The sequence below is a fragment of the Parambassis ranga genome, unplaced genomic scaffold, assembly GCF_900634625.1.
Source record: "Parambassis ranga unplaced genomic scaffold, fParRan2.1 scaffold_21_arrow_ctg1, whole genome shotgun sequence".
NCBI classification, from domain to species: domain Eukaryota; kingdom Metazoa; phylum Chordata; class Actinopteri; family Ambassidae; genus Parambassis; species Parambassis ranga.
The window spans coordinates 6881405-6904056 of NW_021144767.1; the positions used below are offsets into that span (position 1 = coordinate 6881405).

Sequence of the window (22652 nt, forward strand, 5' to 3'; positions counted from 1 at the left end):
TTGGTCAAAAGTAAGCCCAGGGAAAGGAACGTGATTGGTCAAAAGTAAGCCCAGGGAAAGGAACGTGATTGGCTAATGTGGGCTTACTTTGGGCTTACTTTGGCTCGACTAGCGCGATGCAGTAAGCGCAAGTGAGAGGTAGCGGGATCGATGCCCGCATCCTCCAGCCTGCATTTTAGGAGGGAGGGTGTAGCTGGATGGATGAGGATGGATGGATAATGTAGTGGACTCCACCCAGCAGATCAAGTCCCAGAGGTTACAGCATCATTTATTAGCTGAGTTTCCCCTCAGGGAAGCTGCTGTTTACAAGCTGTTTACAGAGAGAAGCAAGAAAACAACAGTCAGCATCATCTTCCATAAAAACACATGACAATAACATGTGAGACAGAGAGTTTATGATCAGTGCTCCCCCTGCTGGTTAGGACATATGATGACATTTTTAAATGTACCAGTCAAAAGTCACTCAGTGGTTTGTCTTTGTTTTTATGACTTTCTACATTGTAGATTCATCCTGAAGACATCAGAGCTATGAAGGAACACATGTGGAATGATGTAGTGAACAAACAGTGTTAAACCAAGCAGAATATGTTTGATGTTTGACATTCTTCCAAGCAGCCAGCTTTTGCTTTGATGACAGCTTTGCACACACTTTGCATTCTCTCAATCTGAACTGAACCACCAATGCTGTGCAATGCTGACATCTAGTGGTGGAATCGCAGGCTGCAGCCTCCTCATTCCAAAATCAATCCCTCCTCCACATAAAGTCAAAAGTTCTAAATGTGAGTCATTAAATGAGAGGTTCCAGCAGAAACGTCCAAACATCTGAAGAGAAGCTGAGAAGCCTGAGATACAGGGGCTGCAAGCTGTGCTTCAACTGTTCCTGTTTAGACAATAAGAACAGATCACCAATGTCTTTTAATGTGTACAGTGGGTGCAGGAAGTATTCAGACCCCCTTAAATGTTTCACTTTGTTATATTGCAGCCATTTGCTAAAATCATTGAAGTTCATTTTTCCTCATTAATGTCCACACAGCTCCCCATACTGACAGAAATACACAGAGTTGTTGACATGTTTGCAGATGTATTAAAAAGACAAAGTGAAATATGACATGGTCCTAAGTATCAGAGCCTTTGCTGTGACTCTCATATATTGAACTCAGGTGCGTCCATTTCTTCTGATCGTCCTTCAGATGGTTCTACACCTTCATCTGAGTCCAGCTGTCTTTGATGATACTGATTGGACTTGATGAGGACAGACACACACCTGTCTGTATAAGACCTTACAGCTCACAGTGCAGGTCACATACTGGGTGATGACGTCCTCCTGCAGGTGTTACTGTGGAACAACTGCTCTGGATTGGGATGAGTCTGAATAGAACTTTGTTAGCTTTGTAAAGCTGTGTGGTAGTTAGAGAGGAACTGAAAAGAGTCAACAACAAGGAGTTGGTCTCCAATGGAATAAAGTTAAACATCAGGGCTCGTCCGGGATTTGAACCCGGGACCTCTCGCACCCTAAGCGAGAATCATACCCCTAGACCAACGAGCCATGTGTGGCCACTTATTTTTCATGTTTCAGTCAGTGGAAGAACATGATGTGTTTGTGTAACACTGGAGATGTTACCTGTACATGTGCAGAACAAAGACATGACCCACAGCAGACCATCATGTTTAAGGAGCAGCAGGAAGTCCTCTTCTTAGTAACATTTAGGTGAATGGGACGGCACATTTGATGTTTGACTTCATCTATGAACACATGTCTGCAGCATGTTTACTGCATTTGAACTGTTACTAATAGAATTTCACTTGCTGTTTCTGTCACTTCTTTCATTGCGAGTTAAGACTCCAATAAGTTCCATTAAACTCACAGTGATGTATCCAGACCTCATAGTAAAGCCTTTCTTCTTCATGCCTCCTCCCACCTTACCCATTAAGCACATGTGTTTGTTACCAGCAGCAACATGATTGTAGTAAAAAGCTCATTGAACACTGTGCTCAGGGCTCTTGGTAGTTTCTGCTTCTTCTCCTGTGCTCCTCCAGACACTCCCAGTCCTCCTCTCTGACTGAGCTCACCTGCTTCCACTTGCTGATCAGGAGACAAAGGACAAATGAGGGAAGATGAGACACAGAGGGACATTTGTCCTTTTGTTAGTAGGGCTGCTGCTTGTTGTTGCTCCTTTAGAAAACCTGATGTGTTTTCTTGTTCCTTTAGTAGAAAATAATGAGTCTCTTTTGCTTCTTTGTCTCCTAGTTCAGCTTTTGTTCCTCTCCTTGTCCTCTGACCTGCTGAGGGATGTCAAATGGACTTTTAGCTGCACATGCTGGAAGATCATATGAAGATGTTCATGTATTGAAAGTTCCATGTAAGGAAAGCTTTAGCTCTTCTTCTTCCTCTTTGATTCTTGGATTCATTTGTCTTTGAAAATGACTCTTTGTCTTCTTCCTGCTTTTGCTTTTATCATGCTTTGATTCATTTCCTCTCTGTCTCTAGCTTCCTGTTTTATTTGGAAAGATCTAAGCTGTGTTCCAATTCAGGGTCTGCATCCTTCGGAGGACACAGCCTATGCGGTCTAAGGAGGCCGCGTCCTCCTGAGGATCCTCCGGAGGATTCTCAACCGTTGGTAAATGGGACGGTCTAGCCTTCAAAGCACTTCCTGATTGTGTCGCGACGTCACAAGTTCTGCCCCCCAAGCCCGGGAAAAACAAACGCGGACAGACGACAGCAGACGAACACAGAGTAAAAAGAGAAAAGAGAGGAAAGACACGAAAAGGCAGAAAAACGAAAGATGGAAATGGAGATCGAGATTTGGATTTTGTTTTGTTTAATATTTATGTTGTTTGGAAGAGGAGAGGCGGCTCCAGCGGCAGCGAAATCGGCGCCGACTCGTCTATTTCAGGCTGGGAGAGCGCAGTGGAGAGGTAACGTTAACCCGCTGCTGTAATAACCCATACTATTGATAATAATTAATATACCAGTTACTGAACAAATGCCTGCCATATAAATAGTAGTTGACAAATATGATTTAATGTAATATGTATTTATTCATTTGTAAGACTTGAATACTTTAAACTAGTTTTAGTTAAATGTGTAAGAACTGTTAACATCCAATAGAATTGTATCAGCTGTAAATCAATTGCTATAGTTTAATCCTCATGTTCTTACCCTCATGTCTCCAGACTGGGCGGATTTACTGCCGTATAAATGTACAGGTCCCTGTTCTACAAACCTTTTTTAACAATCATGACACCACCCAAGACTTCCGGCTGAGCAGAGAGTCCCTGGCGGTGCTGCTGGAGCTTCTACACCAGGAAAGAAGACACGGATGGGGTGCCACAATAGAGACCTTGGTGTTCCTCTTCTGGCTGGTGAGTGGGACATCCTACAGAGTGGTGGCAAGGGTGTTCGGGATGCCTCGTACCACTGTTCACCGCATCGTCCATCGGGTTACGGAGGAGGTGGTGGCTATCCGCCACAAGTTTCATCTACCTCCGCAATACCGCAGAAGACCTGGCGGCAGTAACCCAGGGGTTTGCAGGGCTGGCGAGTCACAGAGCTTTCTGCAAAGCTGCTGGAGCAATCGACGGCTGCCATGTGAGGATCAAGCCTCCAAGCGGCTTGGATGGTCACTGCTACCGCAACAGGAAACTGTTTTCCTCCATTTTATTGCAGGCAGTGTGTGACCATCAGGGCCGCTTCATTGACACGTACGTGGGCTGGCCGGGGTCGGTGCACGACTCCAGAGTACTCCGGCACAGCCCACTGTACAGGCGTGGCATCTACCCTCCTCCAGGGCACTTCATCTTGGCAGACGGCGGGTACCCATGTCTCCAGCATCCACTCCCCCTCATCACTCCTTACAAGCAGCCGGTACAAGGTGTGGCAGCCCAGCGCTTTAACAGCCGTCATTCCACGGCACGCTCCATCATAGAGCGTGCCTTTGGAATGATGAAGACGAGGTGGCGAGCCATCTTCCTCCAAGCGCTGGAGGTGCACCACACCTTTGTGCCTCAGGTATGTCACTACATGAGAGAAATATTGCTTATTGTCAAATGGCCTGCACAACATCTGCCTGGGTGCCGGTGACATCATGGCCCCAGAGGATGGAGTGCAGGAGGACATGCCGGAGGATGAGGGGGAGAACGGGCTGGAGGCAGCCAGTGGGGCTCCCTGGTGGGATCAGCTGTCTGCTGAGGTGTCTGCCCTTGACCATGATTACTTTCAGAGGGTAAGTATAGTAATTTTATAGCTATTTCAATTCCAAGCTGTTGTGCAATGTAAATAATAACTTAAACAACATAGAAATTTGAATGTACAACACAAAAACATCACCTCCTGTCCACCATCCTCTCTAATAAACCAAAAAGCCTCTCCATCCTCTGTCTGCTCTCCCTTTCTCTCCTTTCCTCAGCCTCCCTCTGCAGCCTCATGTCCTCCCTCATTAGCTCCAAAAAAACATTGTTTTCTCTCCTCCTCTTCCTCCTTGTTCCTTGTTATGGTCCTGGCTGCCTCTCCTCATTATCGTCATCATCATCGTAAATGCAGCGCCGTGCCCCTGGTGCTGCTGAGAAGGGGTCCAGGAGTGCTTTGTTTTTCTTTGTTTGTTTGTTTATTCTGGGGCCCCTGGTAGTGCGCCAGAGAACCAGGAGGGAGGGACAGCTTACCGGGGAGGCCGCACTTTACCTGGGCACACACCTTGCACACACACACAGACAAATCTTGTCAAGACCGCAGTGCCTGTTTTTAGCATTCCTTGTCCATACTTACCTGTAGGGTCTTAACCAAGACCTGTGTGCACGTGTCTATGTGTGTGTGATGTCGTCATGATACGCATGCATACATCTGTACCATGCACAGATCTGTACCATGCAGGAATCACTATCACAGTCAGAGTTCATATCAATGAGCAGAGAGCTGCAGTGGGCAGAAATCCCCACAGGTGGTCAGGTGGTCCTTTGTAGTACTTGTGATCTGCTCATTGTAGCCTTTAATCATCGGCTGAGCATGAAGTCTGTTACAGCCTTCCCTCCTCCAGGCAATTTTGTCTTCTCCCCAAAGAAATGTACAAACTGGAGATATTTTAATGTTGTAGAAAAACATGTGCTTAGTGTTGTTCTTCCATCGACAATATTTTACTTTATGTATTTTATGCGACTCAGGATCTTGTTTATATGCACATAAACATTTACAATGGGGCTTTCGCACTACTCAGTGGTCAGGCCCTAACAACAGTGGGGGATGTAGCTCAGTAGTAGAGCGTATACTTTGCATGTATGAGGCCCTGGGTTCAATCCCTGGCATCTCCAAGGTCATCTTATGCTCCTCTGTCAGCTCAAAGAGTTAATTGTTTACACCTAACAAGTCCGATGTGCTTCATCTGGTCAAGTTCAGTAGAACTGATGGAGCCACTTGGGCTACGTTCAGTCTGCAGGCTAAAGTGACCAAATCCCATTTTTTTGCACTAATGTGACCTGTATCTGATATTGTCATGACAGTGTGAACAGCTCAATTCCGATTTTTTTATATCCGACCCAGGCCGCTTTCATATGTGGTCCTAAATCAGATACGTATCAGAGTTTTTGCAATGCGACCTCAGTCTGAACAGCTATGCGGCATATATCCGACTTTTGCGTCAGTGAAAGGCGACAGGCGTCACAATTCTGCGACACAGGAGCGGGCAGACAAGCTGTGTTGTTAGCAACAAGCGCCTGTTGCCAGGAAGTAGAGCCCAACTCCAACGCACGGCTCACAGATGAGGGAGATGGCGACTGTCTTGCGGTGAAAGTGACACAGAAAGGAGCTCGCAGACGTATTCAAAGGTTCTCGTCATTCTGAAGTTATGAATGTTGAATGTTATGAATGAAGTCAGTGTCGCTAAAAGCAGTCACATCACTGTCCCACCACTCCGCACCCACACGCATCTCTGTACAGACGCTGCAGCTACTGCGCTCTTCCTTCTCAGCATTCTTCTTGATATTATTTGAATATAATTATGTTGGCTACGATCGGACATTAACGTAAAAAAGGCACACAAGCACACATTGTGTGACGTCGTGTCCTCTTCTGCACATGCAGGGCACTTCAGGGCCACAGTCCATTCACACAGGAGAGTGGTAGCAGTCGCATATTATTTTGTAAACACCAAAAAAATCGGATTTCACCAAAAAATCAGAATTGAGCATTAAGACCTGCCGACCTCTGAACGTAGCCTTGGAGAAGTGGCGAAAAAAAGTGTTAAGAGCACAGGGCCTGCCTACAATCAGACACAGGTGCAGCACGTTAGGGCAGGGCAGCTAATCAGCGGGGGACAAGCACACAGAGGTGGGAGAGCAGAGAGGAAGCAGCAAAACACACGGGACCAGGAGTGGATCTGTTGTTGGACCATGATGATTTTTGAACAAGTGAACATGACAGGAATTGGAATGCTGGCGTTCTAGTCTGCTGCAAGTCCATGCAGAGCTTTATAAAGAGTAACGATTGATTGAACGACGATTGATACGAATGTATCTGTTCATATCACCTGACAGGACCGATTCTGGTGTAACCACAAGTGAAATTGTTATTTGTTGCAAGTCATACACTCTCATACTCTGGATTCCATTACAGGCCAATGTGGACCTCATGACAGTGTTGTATGGAAAGCCAGTTCAGTTCATTTCTTGATATTAAATATTTTGTTCTTGCACTACTTAACTAGTGAATACATTTAGACCTGGTTAGCTAATTAGTTCTTACATGTTCACATGGAGTCAGCTACTGCATGATGTAACATCTAGTATCTAACAAACAAGTAAACCCTATACATGACCACCAAAAACCCATAACACATTATATAACATATCTTAAAGTAAGTATTATTAGGAGGATGCTGTCATCTTCCTGCTAAATTGAGCTTTCTCACCTGGAGAGCCGGCGATCCTGAAGGACAAACCGGAGTAGACAGGGGTGGACCACCTGCTGTCAGAGTGGATCAGGGACTACCTCACAAACTGACCACAATAGCTTTAATTTGCACATACAAATACTACTGTTTACTGCTTACTTTTGCACTTCAGCCACTTTACAGTCTGTTTACATTGTTCATGGACATTTGGATAGTCATAACATTTATGACTTGATGTAACCTGTACATACTTAATATTTTATATTTTATTTGTATCTATTCTCTCTTCTATTTTACTGTGTCTTATATTTCAAGCTGCTCACTTGTGCCTTAAATTGCCCCTCAGGGAGAAATAAAGTTTTCTGAATCTGAATCTGAATCTGAACAATATGTGAAAGCCCAGAACTGTGGGTCTTCAGAAACAACACTGACGGCTGTGTGCTGCAGAAGTTCTCTAACAACACTGCGATTGTTGGTCTCATCACTGACCACGACGACGCAGAGTACAGAGGACTGACGCAGAACTTTGTGGACTGGTGTCAGCGAAACCACCTCCTGATCTATGCAGGGAAAACCAAGGAGATGGTGGTGGACTTTCGCAGACGACACTCAGCCCCCCCCCCCCCCCCCCCCCCCTCACCGGTGAACATCCAGGAAATGGACATTGAGCAGGTGGACTCTTACAAATACCTGGGTGTTCCGATGAGATCCGAGGAGATGGTGGTGGCATCAGTCATTCTGTACGGTGTGGTCTGCTGGAAGAGCAGCATCACAAAGGGAGAGGAAAAAGCTGGACAGAGTCATCAGGAAGTCCAGCTCTGTCCCGACCTTGCAGGAGGAGACTGCAGGAGGTGGGTGACAGGAGGGTCCTGACAAAACTGACATCCATGCTGGACAATGAGTCCCACCCCCTGCAGAACACCCTGTCAGCCCTGCAGAGCAGCTTCAGTGGCAGACTGCTCCACCCTCGGTGTGTGGAGGAGAGGTACAGAAGGTCTTTCCTTCCTGCTGCTGTCAGACTGTATAATAACCACTTCTGATAGGAGCAATATTCACACACCACAGTGTACAATACATAATTTATTTAGTTATGCAGTTTTCTTACAGACCACTTCTACCTCCACTCACCTGTTAATATGCATACTCTTATTTGATTCTATTGTATATTGTAGTTAATTTTATTATGTATCTAGCTTTTCTCATCCTTTTGCTGTCTATATCTGCTGCTGCTAAAACACAATTTCCCCATTGTGGGACAAATTAATCTTTTCCTGTTTTTGCAGACAGTTCTGGATAGCAGGCCCAGTGTGTTTGGGGAGGAGGGAGACTGTGTTTCGACATTTGAGGCAAGAGGCTAAACCATGCTTTTTAAAATCTGGAAAAAAATAAAGGAGCGCCAACACCAAACTGGAGAGGGAGCCATGCTCACCCTGAGCACTGTTATGTACTGTAGCAACCTAACTTCCTCGACTCCTCTTACAAACCACCTGTTCTCTGTTTAAAATGTGGACATTATTGTCCTCAAAAGACTGACTGTCCTTTCTCTTTGAGGTGAAGATGGACTGCTGAGTGTTGTCCTGTGGATGTGGCTGTGGGTTTTTATTGACTAATAACATATCAGTTCTAGAATGATTGCTGCTGACAGCTGTTTACAGGGTCTAAGTTGGAATATGAACTTATTTGGAATAAAGATTAATCCTGCAAACGTAAACATGAGGCAGCCATCCAATCTACTGAAGTTCAAAGATGTGGGATTTGAACCCGGGACCTCTCGCACCCAAAGCAAGAATCATACCCCTAGACCAACGAGCCATGTGTGACCTCTTATTTTTTATGTCAGTCGGTTTTATTTATATAGCGCATAGCTTCACAGGAACCCCCCTAAGAGCACTGTGGCAAGGAAAAACTCCCTTTAAGAGGAAGAAACCTTGAGCAGGACCTGTCAACTTAAGGGGGAACCAGTCCTGCCGCTAGTCAGAGAGGATGAAGGAGAGAGAGAGAGAGAGAGAGAGAGAGAGAGAGAGAGAGAGAGGATGAAGGAGAGAGAGAGGGAGAGAGGATGAAGGAGAGGGAGAGAGAGAGAGAGAGAGAGAGAGAGAGAGAGAGAGAGAGCGAGAGAGAGGGGGAGAGAAGCAAACATGATACAGAACAGAGCAAACATGACAGCAAGATGAAACGGTGATTATACTGTAATAGATATCTATCGTCAGTCCATAAGTAGTAATAGTAATTTGATAGCAAAGATGAGCAGCAGGGGCTAGTGAAGTCGATGAGCACAGGAGAGATCAGGGACCAGACTGCAGGTCAGCATGCAGGTCTTGAGACCTGCAAAGAGAGAGAGAGAGAGCGAGGTACAGAACTACAAGGAAGACAGTAAACACAGATTATGAGACGATATTACCCAGTATGATCCAGACTAAGGAGAGTGGAGGAGAGGTCAGAGGGTGAGGGGGAAACTGCTCAATGGGTCCTGTTTGTACCCCCCAACAAGGTAGGCCTAGAGAGAGCACATGCTCTTCTTAGTTTGACATTGGTAAAGATATGTGCAAAGATTTCTTCTAACTGTGTCAACAAAGACTGAACACTTTGCATATCACTGTCCTCCATGAGGAGACTGTCCTCCATGTCTAGATAAGGCTTGCTGTCTAGCAGCTGGGAGAAATGTCTTTCTGTGGCTGTGGCATTAGCTCAACATTGAATCATGAAGTTTATTTGTTGCAGGAAGTGGTCTTGTATTAGGGTGTGGCCCTCCTGAGAAGCAGAACCTCTCCTTTATAGGGCTGTCTTGATAACTGCCTCTCATTTCCACCTGTTGTCTGTTCCATTTGCACAACAGCAGCTGAAACTGATCCACAATCAGTGTTGATCTTAACTGGAAAGGCTGATTTCACGCAGGTGTGGCCAGATCAACCTGTCTCTGGCAACAGGTTAAGTACCACAGGCTTCTAAACTGCTGTGATCTCCAACCTCACCTTTACTTCTAAGATATTTGAAAGGGTGGCTGCAAGTCAGTCCACCTACAGCACCGGTCTGTTTGAAGTGTTCCAGGATTCAACAATAATCTGTTAAGTATCACAGACCAGAGTGAAATCAAGTCCTTTTGAGGCAGAAATAAGCCCCTGGACTCACTGTGGGGCCACAGTCACTTTTTGGCAGATGAAAACACCAGTTTTTGAGGTTTATTATTTTAAAGGGGTCTTCATGGTATAAATGTGCTGGCTGCATCATAAGTTCTTGTTATTTAATGATAGTTAATTATAACTTCCTGGACCTGCAGACTCTTTGTCTTCATATGGGCTGAATGAAGGGAGACTAGCACAGATTTGACATGTGTGACTTCCACATGCTTTCCTACCATGAATGGAACAAGTCAAGCAGCACATGATGTGTTTGTGTAACACTGGAGATGTTAGCTGTACATGTGCAGAACAAAGACATGACCCACAGCAGACCATCATGTTTAAGGAGCAGCAGGAAGTCCTCTTCTTAGTAACATTTAGGTGAATGGGACGGCACATTTGATGTTTGACTTCATCTATGAACACATGTCTGCAGCATGTTTACTGCATTTGAACTGTTACTAATGTCATGATGCCAGCTGTGTCAGCTTTGTCTCCCTTTAAGTCCTCCATCTTCCTGCTTCATGTACTTTGTTGTTTTGTTGGATATCCTGTTTTATTGTGAAAGGACTCTTTCCTTCCTCTTGTGTTTCCCTCCTTGTTGCTCAGCTGCTCCGCCATGATTGTTGTCACCTGTGTCTTGTTAACTCTTGTGTGTCCAAGTCTTGTGCTGTCCTTTGCTGTCTCTGTCACTTTCAGAGCTTTCTATGTTTGCACCTGTTGTTTCCTGTTCCTTCAGTGTCTTCAGCATGCAGGTTTGGGTCCCTTGACCTTTTCTTTAATACTTTGGTAGTTTATAATTTCACCTGCTATTCTGTCACTTCTTTCATTATGAGTTAAGACTCCAATAAGTTCCATTAAACTCACAGTGATGTATCCAGACCTCATAGTAAAGCCTTTCTTCTTCATGCCTCCTCCCACCTTACCCATTAAGCACATGTGTTTGTTACCAGCAGCAACATGATTGTAGTAAAAAGCTCATTGAACACTGTGCTCAGGGCTCTTGGTAGTTTCTGCTTCTTCTCCTGTGCTCCTCCAGACACTCCCAGTCCTCCTCTCTGACTGAGCTCACCTGCTTCCACTTGCTGATCAGGAGACAAAGGACAAAGGAGGGAAGATGAGACACAGAGGGACATTTGTCCTTTTGTTAGTAGGGCTGCTGCTTGTTGTTGCTCCTTTAGAAAACCTGATGTGTTTTCTTGTTCCTTTAGTAGAAAATAACGAGTCTCTGCTTTTGCTTCTTTGTCTCCTAGTTCAGCTTTTGTTCTCTCCTTGTCCTCTGACTTGCTGAGGGATGGAAAATGGACTTTTAGCTGCACATGCTGGAAGTCCTGACTCCAAAGCGAGTAATTTCCCATAGACTCCCATGATAAAATGGCCGACATCACAGCAGAAAAGAACATGTTTACAGCCTGGTACAAAAAACCACTCTGGTCTCAGATGATAGGTTCTCTTCTAGTGTCAACTGTATCGGGGGTGAATTTTTTTACAACTCACTCCTTTCAATTGTATTCAGACTTAAAATTACACATAATTATGGGCGTTGCCGCTTGAGTGACAGACAGTTGACGTATCACAGCACGAGTTTCCTCCCCCTCTTTGTCCATATTTGTAGTTTTGGCGGACGTGACACTGCCAACATGGCGGCGGTCAGCGTGTCCTGGAACCTCCCACCGAGCCTCAGAATGGCTCTTCCGAAACAAACGGAAGCTCTCACGGAAGCTCTGTCCATAGTTTTTACTGTCAATGGAACGTGTTCTAAGGGTTGTCAGAATTTCTGTATGAGGTATTGTAAAGATATAGAGAAAGTAAATACATCTATTGTGTGGTAATGTGGTATAGATAAATGTGCATGAATTAATATTTATAATATTATTGTTGTTAGTTATTATGTGTATATTAACATTTTTTATACATTTTATGAAAGTGCTTGTGTTACTGGGTGATTGGGGGAGGGGCATTTTTATTGATTTTTATTTAGGAGCAATAGTGATATCAAAGTGTTTGGGCTCAGGCGATTCCTCTTTTTTGATAAACTTCCCCAGCCTTGGAAAACACCCTCTCACAGGGGACCGAAGAAGCAGGTGTGCACAGAATCTGAAGTGCCAGTTTGTACGGGTGCGGATATAGATGCTTCTGAGTGAGCCAGTAGAGCAAAAGGGTCCTGTTGCCTTGGAATGTTCAGTTCTGCAGGATACCTTTGCACTTGAACAGTAGCCTCTGCTTTGGCACTGGACTGTCCACGGCCCTGAGTCACAGTATTGTCAAAAAGCGGCCACAGGTCACCTGCAAACGAATATATAACGATATTGCAGTAAACGTTAAGAAATGTTGATGATCTAAAAAAATAAAATACACATTGTCCAATGCCACGTTTTTTGCTTACCTCACTTTCCACAAGTTTACCGGGTCCAAGGTGTTCCTGTAGGTTTTGTGTAAACAATTTATATGGGCCCATCTTGCTCCATAAAATCTCTGGCTTTTCCCCAGCCCAAATTTCATTTACTACTGTAGGAAGAAAATAAAAAAAATACTTGTAATGACCTCAGCACAGACAAAACACCACTTTCCACTGAATCAGGTTGCATTACTGATAGAGGAGGAGCAGGGCTGGATGACGGTGGAGCAGAGGTAGAGGGTAGTGTTGTATGGGGAGGAAATAGTGGATGGTGATGCTGAAAGTGTGGATGAAGAAGGCCATTTGTGGGGGATGCGGGGTGTGGGCTGTGTGTATTTGGTAAGGTGGTCAATGTTGACCACCTTGTTCTTGTGGTCAGCACTTTTATATTCAGTTTTAATTATTGTGAAGGGCCCTAGCAGTGGTTTACCCCCCTTCCTTTGCTCCTGACGGATGACCTGATCTCCCACAGCAAACTTGTCCTCCTGCCCTGTCTCCTCCCTCTTCCGCTTCACTGAAGCCCTGACCCTCTCAGTGTTTTCCAGGGTGACTGCATAATTTCTTTTAAGTATTTTTAGTCCTGCAGATAGTGTTTCATGCCCCAACACATTCTCCACGATGCTATCAGTTACCTGAGAGGAAATATATCACAATGTTGGTAAACCAGATTGATGGATTACTGTACCATGCACCACATACATGTATTGAGAACACACCTCATACTCTTCTGGAATCTCAGTAGGATATCTCTTCTCCCTACCAAACATTAGAAAATAAGGTTGTCAGTTGTTTTTTTGTTCTCAGGGCAAACAAAGAGGATTGCAGGTGGCTGTCCCAAGTCTCAGGTTTCTCCCCAACTAGTTTATTCAAAGTCCTGTAAGATCAAAGATAAACACAGTTACATGATTGCAAAAAGTAACACAAAATCGACAAACATTATAAAACCATACCTTTGAATGGTCCCATTCATTTTCTCTACCAAGCCATTGGTCTGGGGGTGGTAGGGTGAACACAAGCTTCTCTTTGTTCCCAGCTTGTCACAGATCCTATAGTTTATCTGGATTAACAATAATAATACTGAGACAAAACTTATCATTGAAATTAGGGGCAGATAACATAAGTGGTGTTACCTGATTGACAAATTCACATCCTTGGTCAGGTAAAAGCCTTCTTGGGGCACCAAATTTATAAAGTAAACAACCTCCACTGCTCCTTTGGTCTTCAGTGGATACGCCTCTGTCCACTCGTAAAGTAATCTATCATAACACAAATATACTGGTGGCCCTTCTTTGTTGGTGTGAGCTTGCCAATAAGGTCCATGCCCAGTAGTCCCAGTGGCTCAGTTATCTTAAACATAAAAAAGTCTAGTTATGGACATGGCTTCAATTGGAAATATGTTAAATGTTTTAATGCAGTCACCTCAATGGGGATGTATGCCTTCTTTATTTTCGTAGTGCTTCTTCCGGCCTGGCATTCAGGACACTCAAATATCTACAATAATTAAAGTATGGGGTGAATGAAAATCACCAAAAATTACCATGCACAGATTAAAAAAAACCCATTTCCGTATGTCTTTTTCCATACCAGGCCAGTAATATCTACGTGCAATAGCATCATATGTTTTCTCCATCCCACAATGGCCACATGCTCACTAGCATGCAAATCCTGGAACACCTGGTTTGCTTCTTCAGGTGACTTAACAACTTTTGCAAGGTGTTCTCCCTGCTTTCGTCTTCGGCGAATATAGTGGAGCTGCTCATCTAATGATGATTCCGTTTATTTTTTTAATGAAATTGTAATTTACAATAGAAAATAAAACAATAGTTACCACTTACCCTTAATTAAGTAATTTTCACACCTTCTCCGGATAATGAACCAGCTCTTTGCCGAAGAGCCCACAGGATAAGCATTATGTCTCAGAAACCTTTCAATTTCCTGAACCATTTGGGGATTCATTTTTCCCTTCCTACACTCTCGAATTCTTACCTCAAGAAACTACTGCACTTACCTCTGACTATATCTTACCTCAACAAACTGCACTTACCTATGTCTTGTGTTTTACTAATCTACTTTTATCTGTGTTCTCAACTAAATTGCTGTTTCTCTTTCTCTCTCTTTCTCAAATCCACTAAACTCACCAAGTAGGCAATCATGGTTGCCATCTGTACCTTACAAGGTGGAACTTGTTGGGGAAATTGCACACAGATAGTTATTGGTTGAAGACTTATCAGCAGGACTTGTAGCACTATGGTTGTTTTACCACAGGTTTACCCTTGATCCTTGTAATTAGAAAACCTTTGGAACAAATTCTGTTTGAACATCCTGCCTACAAAGTAGCCTATAACCTCACTACAAACAAATACATGCAATGTCTAGGGGTGGCCATGCAGTGACGCAAGCTTTTATTTTGAAAGGTGCATCTGGCTTAATGTGTGTGTGTGGCTCCGTAGCGTAATCAAACACAGCTTATTTAGGATTTTAATGATTACATCGAAGGCGCTATGACCATGCCTGTGTGTTCTTTACATCACCTGAGTTTTTCATGTGTAAGAGTTGTACATGTACATGGACTCTTACATGGAGTCAGACCATGTTAAGTTGTCACAACATCAAGCTGTGACTACAGCCAACATTCATGTGTAACATTCACCCTTGTTCATGAAGCACTCTGTGACGTGGCAAGATGGCGCTAGGGTGTTCTGCTGCTGGCCGTCTGTCACTGTGCTCTGTGTTTTTCATGTGGATACTGCTTTACCTGTGCTGTCAAGAGGTGTTCTCGCTTCTCACATACGATCGGCAAACTCTGCTTGAGGTTGGATGCTTCTGCAATCAGCTTAAAACTGACCCCGTGACTAGCTCTCCTCCGTTCCTTGAGGAAATACCGGCCTTCCTGAGGCGCCCTCCTGTGTATCCCACCCGCAAGAAACGCCGAAGGAGACGGGGGAAACGCGGTGGCGTCCGGGTGAGGATCGAGGCTCTCCTGAGATCTGCTCGTGTGCCTGGTCGTGATCTGCTTTTGCTGGATGATCCTGCTTTACACTCACTGGCGATCAGGGCCCGATGGATCCGACCGGTGTTCCCGGAGGTCGACAGCTACGACGGCGTCGGCTGTTTGGTGGACCCCGCTCAGCTGCTGCTGCCTCCTGCCAGCCGGCGGCCACGAACAGGTAGACGTGATGTGGATCATCAGAATCTCCGCTCACTGAAGCTTGCTTCGCCCTCGACTGGCACTCTTAATTTAAATCTGGCTCTGCTGAATGTGAGGTCCGTCACCAACAAAACTTTTCTCCTGAACGACTTCTTTACCTCGCGTAAACTGGATTTTATGTTCCTGACGGAAACTTGGCTACGTGAAGGAGAACTGGTACCTTTCTCGGAGCTGCTCCCCACTGGATGTAATTACTTTAACTCCCCACATACCACTGGCAAAGGAGGAGGACTGGTTTCAATATTTAAATCCTCATTCCACTGCCAACAATCTCCGGCTGTCAGCTACTCCAGCTTTGAGCTGCAACTCTTCGAGGTAAAGCTCCCCGTGACTGTTCTCTGTGCGGTGGTCTATCAGCCACCAAAAATTAACAAAGACTTTGTTCGGGACTTTGCGGACTTTGTGTCGGGTGTCACTCGGGTGTCATATGATCACTTTCTGATTGTTGGTGATTTTAATGTGCATGTCTGCTGTGAGAGCAGACCTCTGGTCAGAGACTTTCTGAGTGCCATTGACTCTTTTAATCTCACGCAGTCCGTTTTGGTGCCGACACTAGAGAAAGGCCACATTCTGGATCTTGTGTTGTCATATGGGCTGGATGTACAGATAACTGAAATCGGACACTCCCTCTTATCTGACCATATACCTGTGTTATTCTCCCTCTCTGTGCCTGCACCCAGCACCATGAACACCGCTCCCGTTCACCGTCTCCGTGTTTTTAACCCCTCAACTCCCCAGCGGTTTACCGCTGCTTTTAAAAACTCCTTTCTATATTCCCTTGATCTTAGCAGCCACAGTGTGGATGATTGTGTAATGATGTTTGATTCACTTTGCTCTGAGATTTTGGATTCAAACAGCCTTGGCTCAACGAGTCCACTCGTGTGCTCAGACGCGCATCTAGGCAGGCAGAGAGGAGATGGAAAAAGGACAAACTTAAAATTTCGTGGGATCTCCTCCAAAACGATCTCACATCATACCAGCAGGCTGTTAAAGCTGCAAAGACAGAATATTTTTCCGCACTTGTGTCTGCAAATGCTCATAAGCCTCAGGTTCTTTTTAATGTGTTTGATCCTCTGGTGAATCCATGTGATGCTGTCTGTATTGAGCTGTCTCCTACTCTGTGCGAGGCTTTTAAGCAATTTTTTATTGATAAAATTTTAGCATTTGGACACCCGCTCTCTCAGTCTGCCCAGGACCCCTCAGCTCTTTCTCCCAGCTCCGCTGTCTTTGACAAATTTGAGCCTGTCTCACTATCTCACCTCACTGAGATTGTTAAAAATTTACGGCCTGCCACTTGCCAATCTGACAGCATTCCATCCTGTCTTTTTAAAGAGGTCTTCTGCACAGTTGACACTTTTAGCTTACAATTTATAAATCTGTGTCTGAGCTCTGGATCTGTTCCATCCTCTTTTAAACATGCCACGGTGCAGCCTCTTTTAAAAAAGAAAGGCCTAGACCCCTCGGTTTTAACCAATTTTAGACCAATTTCCAAGCTCCCTTTTATCTCAAAGGTTTTAGAGAAAGCTGTTCTTACTCAAATCCAAGAACTTTTAAAAACAGCCCATGTCTGTAAACCGTTTCAATGTGGTTTTAGGCCTCTCCACAGCACTGAAACTGCTCTTTAAAAGTTTTTAATGATCTCTTGCTCACCCGTGACTCTGGCAACTGTGCCATTTTAATTCTCCTCGACCTGACAGCGGCCTTTGACATGGTAGATGATAGGATTCTCTTGGGTCGCTTAGAGCACCGTGTTGGCATAAAAGGCACTGCCCTAAAGTGGTTTGAATCGTATCTAACAGACAGATCCTTTTCAGTTCAGATAGGGCAGTTTTCTTCTTCAGTGGCCCCTCTGACCTGTGGGGTGCCCCAGGGGTCGGTTCTGGGCCCGCTGTTGTTCTCTCTCTACATGCTACCCCTGGGGTCCATATTCAGGAAGCACAGCATCCCCTTCCATTGTTTTGCTGACGACGTGCAGGTGTATTTGCCGCTTAGAGTTTCTGCCAAAGATTCCCTCCAATCACTGCTAAACTGCATGAGTGATATTAAGAAATGGATGGACCTAAACTTTCTAAAATTAAACGAAAACAAAACTGAGGTTGTCTGGTCGCCCTGACCTAGTCCAGGTCCTTGCCAGCTCCCTTGGCCCACTGGCGCCAAACATACAAACTCATGCAAGGAATCTCGGGGTGATTATGGATGGTGCTTTTAAATTGGACAAGCAGGTGAGCTCAGTGGTCAAGTCTAGCTTCTTTCAACTAAGGCTATTGCTAAGGTAAAGCCATACCTTAGTCAGAGTGACTTAGAGAAAGTCATCCACGCTTTTATAACCTCTCCCTTAAACTACTGTAACTCCCTGTATATTGGAATTGGACAGTCAGAGCTTCACCGTCTGCAGCTGGTCCAAAACGCAGCGGCTCGCCTTCTCACCGGGACAAAAAAGCACGAGCACATCACGTTAGTGCTTTCTTTTATTAGTTTTTAAGTGCTTGCATGGGCTGGCCCCGGATTATTTATCAGACCTCCTGGTATTGCATCGGCCCTCCAGAGCTCTTAGGTCTGCTAACCAAATGGCCCTGGAGGTCCCCCGATCTCTTTTAAAAACTAGAGGTGACCGGGCCTTCTCAGTCGTGGCTCCCACTCTGTGGAACACTCTGCCTCTAGCTGTGCGGTTGGCAAATGGCCTCACCACTTTTAAATCTCTACTTAAGACTTACTTGTTCACCTTGGCCTTTGCCTGAGTATTGGCAGCTCTTGTGGATTTTATGTTTCATGATTGTATCTTTGTTTTATTGTATTTTACTGCAGTTTATTTCTTTATGTATTTTATACGTTTGAGTTTATTTTATGTATTTTAATGTTAAGCACTTTGGTGGGCGACGCCCTTATAAATGTGCTATATAAATAAAGCTGACATTGACATTCAAAACATAAGCATAAGCAGCGCTGTGTGTCACAGCGACATTGGTATTGTGAAGAACATTCAAAGACAACCACCACGACGTGACGAGAGTCCAATTATCATATTCCATGGCGCCCTATAAAGGAGCTAAATGCAGCTTTACCCCAATATCTGTGCTTGATTCTGTCAGTCGCTCACATTCAGGCGGCGAGGTTAACGCGCCCACGTCAACTAGTGACAGTCACAACTTAACATGGGCAACTTAACTCCTCTGATTGTGTCCTGTGAATTTGGTGCCTCTGTGTCAAAGTATTGCTGAGAAATTGCTGGAAAATGTGTTGCAAATCAGACATGGGACATCCGCGTCAGATTTCTGCACCTCATGAAAGTGTTTGACACCTCATACTCGGTGCACATATAGGGGAGCAGTCCCTGACACACATATATGAAAATCAGCCCCCTGGATCAAAGTAGGCCAAATTTCCCAGCAGCAAAATGGGTGTGAGGGTCTTAGAAACACAGGCCGTCAGGTCAGACAGGCCAGTTTGGGCCTTGAACCTTTGCTGATGTCGCACGTGGCTGAAATTTTAATATGTTGTTCAGGGGCTCCGGCTGAGCAGGTCAGCATCAGTTGGGTGGCTGTGGGACCTTCGCCCTCCGAATGGCGGCCAATCAAACGTTGCCGCTTTTCCACATTCAACCCTGTGCCATTCAGACACAGAATGGCCAAACGCCTCCAAAATTGGCTCAGAACATTAACTCTGGGCCCTGGACATGTGTGCCACTCAGTTAGCTACTTAGCTTTAGCAAGTGGCTAATGAGCTGGAACAAAATTTTTGTCACTCAGTGGTGGGAGTTGAACAACATAGTCAAATATCAGCCTGACATTCCTAGAAGAAGTGATTTTCTTCTTCATTGGCCTGAGGTGTGTCACAGAATTGCTGAGTTAGTGCTGGAAATCATGTTTGGATACCTACAGGGTCTCTGTAGGACCCAGAGGACAGAGAGTCCCACAGTGCAGACAGGCCCCCCTCTCAAAGGGGACAGGCAGGACATCTGGCCGGGGGAGAGGGAGGGGCCAGGTGGAGGGAAAGACAGTGCAGCAGCTCATTCTGCTGCAGACAGAGGGAGAGAGCAGACCACTCTGAGAGAGCTCCAGCAACTGTAAGTTAAGCTAGTTTCTTCTTCATGCTAATAGCTTAGCATAGATCCCTGTGCAGGTCAAAACAGCTCATATTACCAGTGTTGATGCATGTACTTTTATACAGCTTCAGTGATTTGATTCTGCAGGATCTGTAGCTGTAAAATTAGATTTGAAAAACTTTTCTGTAGCAGAAAAAGTCAAAGGATTCAATCTAGGCCACCTGGCCCCGACCTAGTCCAGGTCCTTGCCAGCTCCCTTGGCCCACTGGCGCCAAACATACAAACTCATGCAAGGAATCTCGGGGTGATTGTAGAGGGTGCTTTTAAATTGGACAAGCAGGTGAGCTCAGTGGTCAAGTCTAGCTTCTTTCAACTAAGGCTTATTGCTAAGGTAAAGCCATACCTTAGTCAGAGTGACTTAGAGAAAGTCATCCACGCTTTTATAACCTCTCGCTTAAACTACTGTAACTCCCTGTACATTGGAATTGGACAGTCAGAGCTTCACCGTCTGCAGCTGGTCCAAAACGCAGCAGCTCGCCTTCTCACCGGGACAAAAAATTGTTGTATCTTTGTTTTATTGTATTTTACTGCAGTTAATTTCTTTTATGTATTTTATCAGTTTGAGTTTATTTTATGTATTTTAATGTTAAGCACTTTAGTGGGCGATGCTCTTATAAATGTGCTATATAAATAAAGCTGACATTGACATTGACAAGAGCCAACTGATGCCGGTTCGTTGCTGTGGCGTTCATGTGGAATGAGACGTTCACGGACACTGGGAAATTGGAGACTTCATTATGTCGTCACCTAAATGATCTAGTTTAGATGCTTTTCGATGTTTTTTTATATATATTTTTCTATACATATTTCTTTGTAGCTGAGTTTTATATTTGGATCATTTGCTAGTCATAATAATAAACATTATTTGAATGAAGGCCATGAACCTGCATCAGTTGGCTCTTGTCAATGTCAATGTCAATGTCAGCTTTATTTATATAGCACATTTATAAGAGTGTGGTCCTCCTCTGAAGTCGTAGCATTTTCTAGTTTTCTAGTTCATTGAATGGCCCACAAAACTTCCGGTTGATCGAAGGTAGCTCTCACTCCGACGGTCTTCACCCTCGACGCACGTCAGTAGAAGCACGATGACGCAAAGTGCGACATCACATTATAACATCTTTGCAGAGTCTAAAGTGAATTATTTATTATTTATTAAGGACACGAAGGACCTAATAATAATAATAATAATAATTTAAATGTAATCATATGCACTAATTCAAACATGGAGTCGGACACTTGATAATTGAAACAACAATCATTTTTATTGACATAACCAGCAAACAATTTTTATCCAATTATTATTATATTTTGTAATACTCAACAATCATTTTATTATTAACAGAAACTATATACAAATTATGTTTGTAATTATTATGTAGTTATTATGTTAATTAATTGGGGGAAAAAGAAGTGGGTTGGAGGAAAGTCCAACAGCAACGGAAAGGTACAGAGGGTGGAGAGTATGAAGGATTTCATTCCACCCTTTGTACCTTCCCATTGCCAAAGAACATTTTTTTTTGAAAAGAGTTTTTGGGAACTCTTCCAGTTCCTCGGGCAGGTCTTTAGTCCACACTGCCTGAGGAACAACAAACTCTGTGTTTTGGAGGCTTAAGATGGCAATGTCTCCATTGTCTTTAGTGCAGAGTCCCTCCACCTCCACTGCTATGGGTTCCAAGGAATGCTGAAGAAAGGAAATATGAATATTAATTGCTTTGGAAAGCCACACATAGCTTACTTCCTACAGTGAGTACACTCACCTTCACTTCAGTGAAGTGGGTGCTTTGGAGGAAGTAGCCGTAGTCCGGGCTGTACTTCCCCTTAAGTTGGGTGATGGTGATGAGGACCCCAATTGACAGTGGGGTCATGACTGCCTCCCTCCAAAATAGGACAGTAACTTCCTGTGTGCCCTATAATGAAAGAGGTTGTTTAGTTCTGAACAGGTGATGAAGCACTGATGAAGCTGGAGGAGCAGCAGAACATCTTCCAGAATCTCTAAGTCCAGTTGCCTGCTTTAACATCTTTACTGAAAATAAACTGAATCACTAAGAATGTTTATCAACATCAACACTTAATTAAATATGTTAAAGTATCATCAGCTCCCTACCTCCCTCAGCTTTAGTCGCCTCATGGGCACACCTCCACCCTGCTGCCCTTTATACTCCCTCACAGGATGCAGCTAAATGTGACAGAGAAGGGTTAAACTTAAAATATATGATGATCCCAGATATGATGTGAACTCATATGGATGCAAAATCAATATTAAGGTAATGCTTCAGTGAGATTGGCAGGAGGCCATCATAAGAAACTTACAGCTGTGACATGTCCAGATGTGGTAATATACTCAAATTGCTCAGGGTGAGCAATTAAATCTGCTATAGTGACTTCTGGTGGGGGTGGTTCCGGTGTCTCCCTGACCTCTTCCTCCAGATGGCCATCCACAATAACAGGAGGGCAGCAAAAGATGACTGTGTTTTTTCGGCACAGCAGGGTGTTGGGTGAGCTTGTGCTGATCACTAAATTTTTAATTACATAGCTTTTTCCAATTTTAATTTTGGAGGCCAAAGATGACGATTTGGCTCATACTTTTGATGACATAAATCCCTGATCTGTGCTCAGTGTCTTACCTGTCCCTGGCTAGCTGTCTCTGCCAGCTGGTGGAGTTTGCTGCTCAAACACATAACAAGCTTGTCCCTGAGGTTGGGCATAGGATGCAGCAAGGGGCAGCAGAAGGAAGAGGAGGAGGGGATGGGTAGAGGAGGTCATGTAAGGCTGCCTCAAGAGTGGAGACCACCTCAGCCCACTCCATTCCCTGCACAGCATGTTCAAACTCTGCCATGAGGTCCATTTTTGACTGATGTCCCAGAACTGGTCCTATTGCACAGTAATAGGACCTATCTTCAGCCTCCCTTAATAAGAGGCTGCGGGCATTTTAACTTAACTAACTGCA

The 22652-nt window shown here is 44.5% G+C and overlaps 1 non-coding gene across 1 annotated transcript; it reads right to left on the reverse strand.

Annotated features, from left to right (window-relative positions):
• Nucleotides 1-1474: 1474 nt before the first annotated feature.
• trnap-agg (transfer RNA proline (anticodon AGG)) lies at nucleotides 1475-1546 on the reverse strand. Its single transcript has one exon. It is a non-coding gene; the product is annotated as a tRNA-Pro (tRNA).
• Nucleotides 1547-22652: the final 21106 nt, after the last annotated feature.